The sequence below is a fragment of the Arvicanthis niloticus genome, chromosome 10, assembly GCF_011762505.2.
Source record: "Arvicanthis niloticus isolate mArvNil1 chromosome 10, mArvNil1.pat.X, whole genome shotgun sequence".
Lineage (NCBI taxonomy): Eukaryota > Metazoa > Chordata > Mammalia > Rodentia > Muridae > Arvicanthis > Arvicanthis niloticus.
In genome coordinates this window covers 78,652,331-78,659,472 of record NC_047667.1, presented here as the reverse complement: position 1 = coordinate 78,659,472, position 7,142 = coordinate 78,652,331, and the positions used below count along the sequence as shown (strand labels likewise).

Here is a 7,142-nt window from a genome sequence, read left to right as displayed (position 1 = left end):
TATAAAGGCCAAATGACAAATTTGGGTATGAGTCTTTGCCTTCCACATGATTTGAGTTAAAGTGTTTTAGTACTGCATGCAATAGGCTAGCTGCCTTTTTGAGATTCTCTTCTTTCCTATGTCCTCTTGACCTTGCACTAAGAGTACTGGAATTACATATTGGTGGACACCTCTGCATTTTCATAGGTTCCTGTAATCCAAACGCAAGTCTCATGGTTGTGTGGCAAGGCTTTACCCACAAACCATGTTTCCACCTCATATTTCATATTCTAGAATATTTTCTACTTTGAAAACTATTCCAAAGTTGGCCACCCATTTTAATTTTAATACAGAAACATGAATACATTAAAGCTATCAATTTGTTATAAGCTACTGACAAGACCTAATTCAGGTCTTACTTTCTCTATAAGGTTTTCTCATTGTCACAATTGTTTCCCTGTTGAATTTTCCATGATGCTTGGTAGAACAATCAATAACAGGCGACTGAGTAGTCTATAGAAAATCTCCAGGTTGTGCCGTTGCGAGCTGTAGTCCCTTCAGCCGGTCAAGAGTTATACCCTGACTGTAATTGGAGAAGCCAGTGGTGCTGCTGGTGTTTTTCGGAGGCAGTTCAAGTTGAATCATTAATTCTGCTAAGGTGTAAACTTCCAAGATGTCAAAAACAAACAAATCCAAGTCTGGGTCTCGCTCTTCTCGCTCAAGATCTGCTTCCAGATCTTGGTCTCGTTCGTTTTCAAAGTCTCTGTCCCGAAGCCGATCTGGATCTGTCTCTCGTTCAAGGAAGTGCAGGCTGAGTTCTAGGTCTCGTTCCAGATCATATTCTCCAGCTCATAACAGAGAAAGGAATCACCCTAGAGTGTATCACAATCAAGATTTCCGAGGTCACAACAGAGGCTACAGGAGGGCCAGTATAACTGAGGTGGCTATGGAAACTACCGTTCCAATTGGCAGAACTACCGGCAAGCATACAGCCCTCGTCAGGGCCGTTCTCGATCCTGGTCCCCAAAGAGAAGGTCCCCTTCACCACGGTCCAGGAGCCACTCTAGGAACTCTGATAAGTCATCCTCTGACAGGTCAAGACGCTCCTCATCTTCCCGGTCGTCCTCCAACCACAGCAGAGTTGAGTCATCTAAGCGAAAGTCTACAAAAGAGAAAAAGTCCTCTTCCAAGGATAGCCGGCCCTCTCAGGCAGCTGGTGATAACCAGGGAGACGAGGCTAAGGAGTAGACATTCTCTGGAGGCGCCTCTCAAGATATAAAAGGGTCTGAGAGCTCAAAGCCATGGCCAGATGCCACCACCTACGGCACTGGTTCTGCATCACGGGCCTCAGTTTCAGATCTGAGTCCCCGGGAGAGAAGCCCAGCTCTCAAAAGTCCCCTCCAGTCTGTGGTGGTTAGGCGAAGGTCCCCACGCCCTAGCCCTGTGCCAAAACCTAGTCCTCCACTTTCTAATGCATCCCAGATGGGCTCAGGTGGTGCTGGATATCAATCTGGAGCACATCAAGGTCAGTTCGACCATGGCTCTGGGTTTTTGAGTCCATCCAAAAAGAGTCCTGTGGGTAAGAGTCCATCAGCCACTGGCTCTGCATATGGTTCATCTCAGAAAGAAGAGAGCGCTGTTTCGGGGGGAGCAGCATACTCAAAAAGGTATCTGGAAGAGCAGAAGACAGAGAATGGAAAGGATAAGGAGCAGAAACAAACAAATGCTGAGAAGGAGAAGCTGAAGGAGAAAGGGGGCTTCTCTGATGCTGATGTCAAAATGAAATCTGATCCATTTGCTCCCAAGTCGGACACTGAGAAGCCCTTCCAAGGCAGCCAGTCACCCAAAAGGTATAAGTTCCGGGATGACTTTGAGAAAAAGATGGCTGACTCCCACAAGGAGGAGATGGATGAGCAAGATAAGGACAAAAGTAAGGGAAGGAAGGAACCAGAGTTTGATGATGAGCCCAAGTTTATGTCTAAAGTCATAGCCAGTGCGAGCAAAAACCAGGAGGAAGAGAAGCCAGGCAAGTGGGAGAGCCTGCATGCAGGGAAGGAAAAGCAGAGGAAAGCAGAGGAGCTGGAGGAGAAGCCTTTCACAGAGATATCCCGAAAGGAGGAGTGTGGAGGGTCCAAGAGGAGCGACAGTGGACACCGGGGCTTTGTGCCAGAAAAGAATTTCCGGGTGATTGCATACAAGGCAGTCCAGGAGAAAAGTTCATCACTTCCCCCAAGGAAGACCTCTGAGAGCCGTTACAAGCTGGAAACAAAGGAGACTTTTCCTCAGGGAAGTCTTCCTTTTCCATTACTCGGGAGGCACAGGTCAATGTCCGGATGGACTCCTTCGATGAGGACCTTGCACGACCCAGTGGCTTATTGGCTCAGGAACGAAAGCTTTGTCTGGATCTAGTCCATAGCAACGAAAAGGAGCAGGAATTCCGGTCCATTTTCCAGCACATACAGTCAGCTCAGTCTCAGCGTAGCCCATCAGAATTGTTTGCCCAGCACATAGTGACCATTGTTCATCATGTTAAAGAGCATCACTTTGGATCCTCTGGAATGACATTGCATGAACGCTTTACTAAATACCTAAAAAGAGGAAATGAACAAGAAGCAGCTAAAAATAAGAAAAGCCCAGAGATACACAGGAGGATAGACATTTCCCCCAGTCCATTCAGAAAGCATGGTTTGACTCATGAGGAATTGAAAAGTCCACGAGAACCTGGCTACAAGGCTGAGGGAAAATACAAAGATGATCCTGTTGATCTTCGTCTTGATATTGAACATAGTAAAAAACATAAGGAGAGAGATCTTAAGCGTGGTAAATCAAAAGAGTCGGTGGATTCCAGAGACTCTAGCCACTCAAGAGAAAGGTCAACTGAAAAGACAGAGAAAACCCACAAAGGATCAAAGAAGCAGAAGAAGCACCGCAGAGCAAGAGACCGGTCTAGGTCGTTCTCCTTCTCTTCCCAGTCATCTCACTCCTACAAAGCAGAGGAGTACCCTGAGGAAGCAGAGGAGAGGGAGGAGAGCACCTCAGGTTTTGACAAATCCAGATTGGGGACCAAAGACTTTGTGGGTCCGAATGAAAGAGGCGGCAGAGCTCGGGGAACCTTTCAGTTTCGAGCAAGAGGGAGAGGTTGGGGCAGAGGAAACTATTTTGGTAACAACAACAACAACAACAACAGCAACAATGATTTTCAAAAGAGAAGCCTGGAAGAAGAGTGGGATCCAGAGTATACACCCAAGAGCAAGAACTATTACTTGCACGATGACCGGGAAGGCGAGGGCAGCGACAAAAAAAAAAAAAAAAAAAAAAAAAAAAACCTCCAAAAACAATCCAAACAATCCAACCCTCTTCCTCATAATGCAGGATTTTGTCCTAGGAAGCTATCACTCTGCAGGGACATTTACTGAGATATATTGTGAACAAGGGGCTCTTGTTCTCTGTCATAGTACAAGGTAGACATTTTCACATAAAGCCCTTGTACATAAGCCATATCACCTGAAGGCAGAATCTACCTTTGGATTCACAGATTCCTGAAATACATACTGAGAATAAGGGAAACAAAGAGCTTAGAACAGATTTTGTGCCACAAAGTAGTAATTGTCAACTTGACAGTATCTAGAAGGATTATGTTGATTATACTAATTGACATGGGAAGACCCACACACTATGATTGTCAACATGACCTGGGTGGGATACTGGACTATGAAGTGGAGAAGGGGAGATGAACATTAGCATGCATTCAGTGTTCTCAGTGATCAGATTGCAAGTATGATATGACCAATGGCTCCATGACACCTTGAATTTCTGACCTATAAGACAGAAAAAAACTTATTCTCCCTTATTTTGACTTTTGTCAGTGTTTTATCACAGAGAAGAAGCTCAGCAACATGCTAATCTAGCTCTGGACTTCCTCTGTTCTCTCTACTTACTAACTTGATTCTTACCTCTGTTGTTTGTGAAGATCTCTACTGTCAGACCACTTCACTCTGATATAATAACAAGGTGTGAACATCATTATTCAAAATCTAAGTAAGATTTTACCCTTTATATAATGATTAAATTTTTTTCAAAAAATTAGAAATTGTATCCTTATGCCATAGTGATTGATTTTGTTTTAGTTTATCATTGTACCAAGGTCTAAATGTTTATAGAAAGAATAGAGGTGTTATCGCAACCCTTTCTCTCAGATGATCTTAAAATTATTCATTGAAAATTTCTTACACTAATATAATGTTACCCATTTGTCTATCACCATTTTAATTTCCCCTGAATGTTTCCAAATTCAAGTCATTTTTTTAAAGAAAAAACCCTACAACATCCAATTACCACTGCCCATATGTGCACAGGTATGATTATCTACTGGAGGACGAGCAACTTATCAGAGTTTACACCACAGGTGGATAATTTTCTCTCTTCCTGCAGCAATCAACTTCCTTGAGCTCACCTATTAGAGATGGGTCCTTGCAAAACCCTTCACATCTATCCTAAAAGTTCTTCCTTTTCATGGTTTAATATCATGAAAATCCTGTGCAGACTAATAAACTCATGGATTCAAAAGCCATGCTATTTGCAGAAAACAATATTTCACAACACTCTTCTTCACCATCTGTATTTAAAGACTTTTCACCCCTTCTTCTATTATACTCCTTCACCTGCTCTTCTTATAGACACCAGTCATACACCTCCTAAGTAATGCATTGCTCAATTACAAATATTAAGGAGACTTACAGAAGATCTTCAGCCCTCTACAGAAGAGCTCTATGTGGCACACCTACTATCCATACTATACATTCATACTGGTTATGTTTAGGAGCACAGGACTAAACTCTGTGTGAGGAAAGGCCTTAAGATTTGGTATTTCTCCTATCCTGACCCAAAATATTAATGCTTGATTCTAAAAACATGATAAGAGTTCAACATATTCTCTGACCTCTCGCTTTACTCTACACATTTGATTTACTTTATACTGTAAAGTCCATGGAAAATTACCCCCTGACCCACTACCTTCCAAGTAGAGTGAGGCCACACAGTCCCAAGAAAAATCACAAATCCCTCCCTTTCCAAAAAGGGTGAAGTCACATGGTTTCAAGAAAAATCTTGGGTTATTGGACATATGGAGCTATCTGACAACAGATAGCTCCCCATTAAGAGTGTCCCCCACAGCCCATCAATGCCAACGGACCAGTTTATCCCAAAAAAACCCTGCCTTTTTCAAGCTGTATATATGCGTCTGCCTGAGTGCATTCTCGGTCGCTTCTCCTGAGAGAGCAAGCAGCTTCAGTGCATTGGACTAATTAATTAAATCCTCTTGCAATTGCAGAAGTTTTCCTACACAAGCTTCCTTCTTGGTGTCCCGGTAGTGTAAACTTTTGGGCTCCACAATACTTATGGAAGTTTTCCCCCCTTGTCACCTGTGTCTGCTGAAACCATCCCAAGTTTTACCTCTGTGTCTCCTATGATATAGAACAGTTTCCCTATTCCTCTTTACAGTTTTTGATTTCTCATACACAATCATCATGGTCTCCAAAGACCTTGTGCAGCTTAATATTAATAGTCAACTTGACAAGATCTAGAATCACTTACACAAACTTCCTTGCAAATCTTAAATATATTTCTAGATTGAGTTAGTTGAAATGAGAAGACACACTCTAACAATTATAGTCAGTGATATTCTATGTCTGGGGTCCCAATTTTTTTTTGTTTTGTTTTGTTATATAGTGGAAAGACATGAGAACCAGCATTCATCATTTTGTGATTCTTGACCTTGAAATCAATGTGACTCAAGATTTTTTGTAGCATCCAGCAGCCAGGAACGAACTGGGTTCACCTGAAAGAGGGCTGAAAATGAAAAGAGTTGGAGGGGTGAAAGAATCATGAAGCCAAGACAAAGTTCTCTGACCAAGGCTCAAAGTTTAGTATTCAGAACTTGTATATATAGGGAAAGTCCCTCAGAACCCACCTTTGTTTCAGCTGGATTATGTTGCAAGGCAAGGTCAGTGGGCAGTCTATTCTTGAACGTTCCTGTAGGAAGTTGTAAGTGCAGCCAGGGTGGATGAGTCCAGCTAGGTCCTGTTACAGTAGGTCTATTGTAAGCAAGGTCGCTCCAGGCTGCTCAAGAGTGGGAAAGGGCACAGTTCTTGCAACTATTACTTCCATGGCAAGATGTACTATACCATCAATCTGTGAATCCTCAAACTGTAAATTAAAGTAAAACACTCTTTCCTTACTCTTTTTGGTTAGGCATCTTGTCATAGCAATAAGAAGAACAGCTAATGTAGTCTTCTTTTATCTGTAATAATTTTAATTAATTTTAATTTTAATTAATCATTCTATTCATTTACATTCAAATTATATTGCATTTCCTGGTTACCACTCCACAATCCCATCCCACATTCACCCTCTCCCCCATTCCCCTATGTCTCTATGTTGGTGCTCCCCCACCCACCCACCCATTCTTACTCCAATGCTCTATCATCACTCTAAGCTGGGGCATCAAACCTCCACAGGACCAAGGGACTACCCTCCCGTTGAAGTCAAGCAATGCCGTCCTCTGCTACATATGTATTTGGAGCCATGGATCCTTCCATATACACTCTTTGATTGGTTATCTAGTCCCTTAGAGCACTGGGTGGTCTGGCCAGCCAAGGTTGTTATCCTTACTGGGGTTGCAATACTCCTCAACTCCTCCAGTTCATCCACCAGCTCCCACACTGGGGTCCCTGAGCTCAGTCTGATGGTTGGATTCAAGCATCCACACCTGTATTGGTCAATTGCTTGTGGAACCTCGTAAAAAACAGCCATACCAGGTTCCTATCAGCAAGTTCATCTTGGCAACTGCAACATAATAGGTTTTGTTTTCTGCAAACAAGATAGATTCCCAGGTGAGAGAATCCACAGATGGATGTTCCTTCCTTCAGTCTCTGCTCCATTTTGTGTACCTATTATTCTTTTACACAGGAACATTTCTGGATTAAAAACTGAGAGATGGAGAGATGTATGGGCAATGCCTATCTACAGGAGGTAGTCTCTACAGAGAGTATCTCACCTTTGCTGTACATTTCAGCTAAAGTCATTCCTGTTGAGTTCTGGGAGCCTCTCATTTCCCTGGCATCTAGGACCTTTCAGTGCCTATCTCACTGGAGAGTTCCTCATCC

General features: G+C 42.9%; 1 pseudogene; it reads left to right on the top strand.

The window, feature by feature from the left end:
• Positions 1–529: 529 nt before the first annotated feature.
• On the top strand, positions 530–3,395 carry LOC117716061 (thyroid hormone receptor-associated protein 3 pseudogene; annotated as a pseudogene).
• The last annotated feature ends 3,747 nt before the right edge of the window (positions 3,396–7,142 follow it).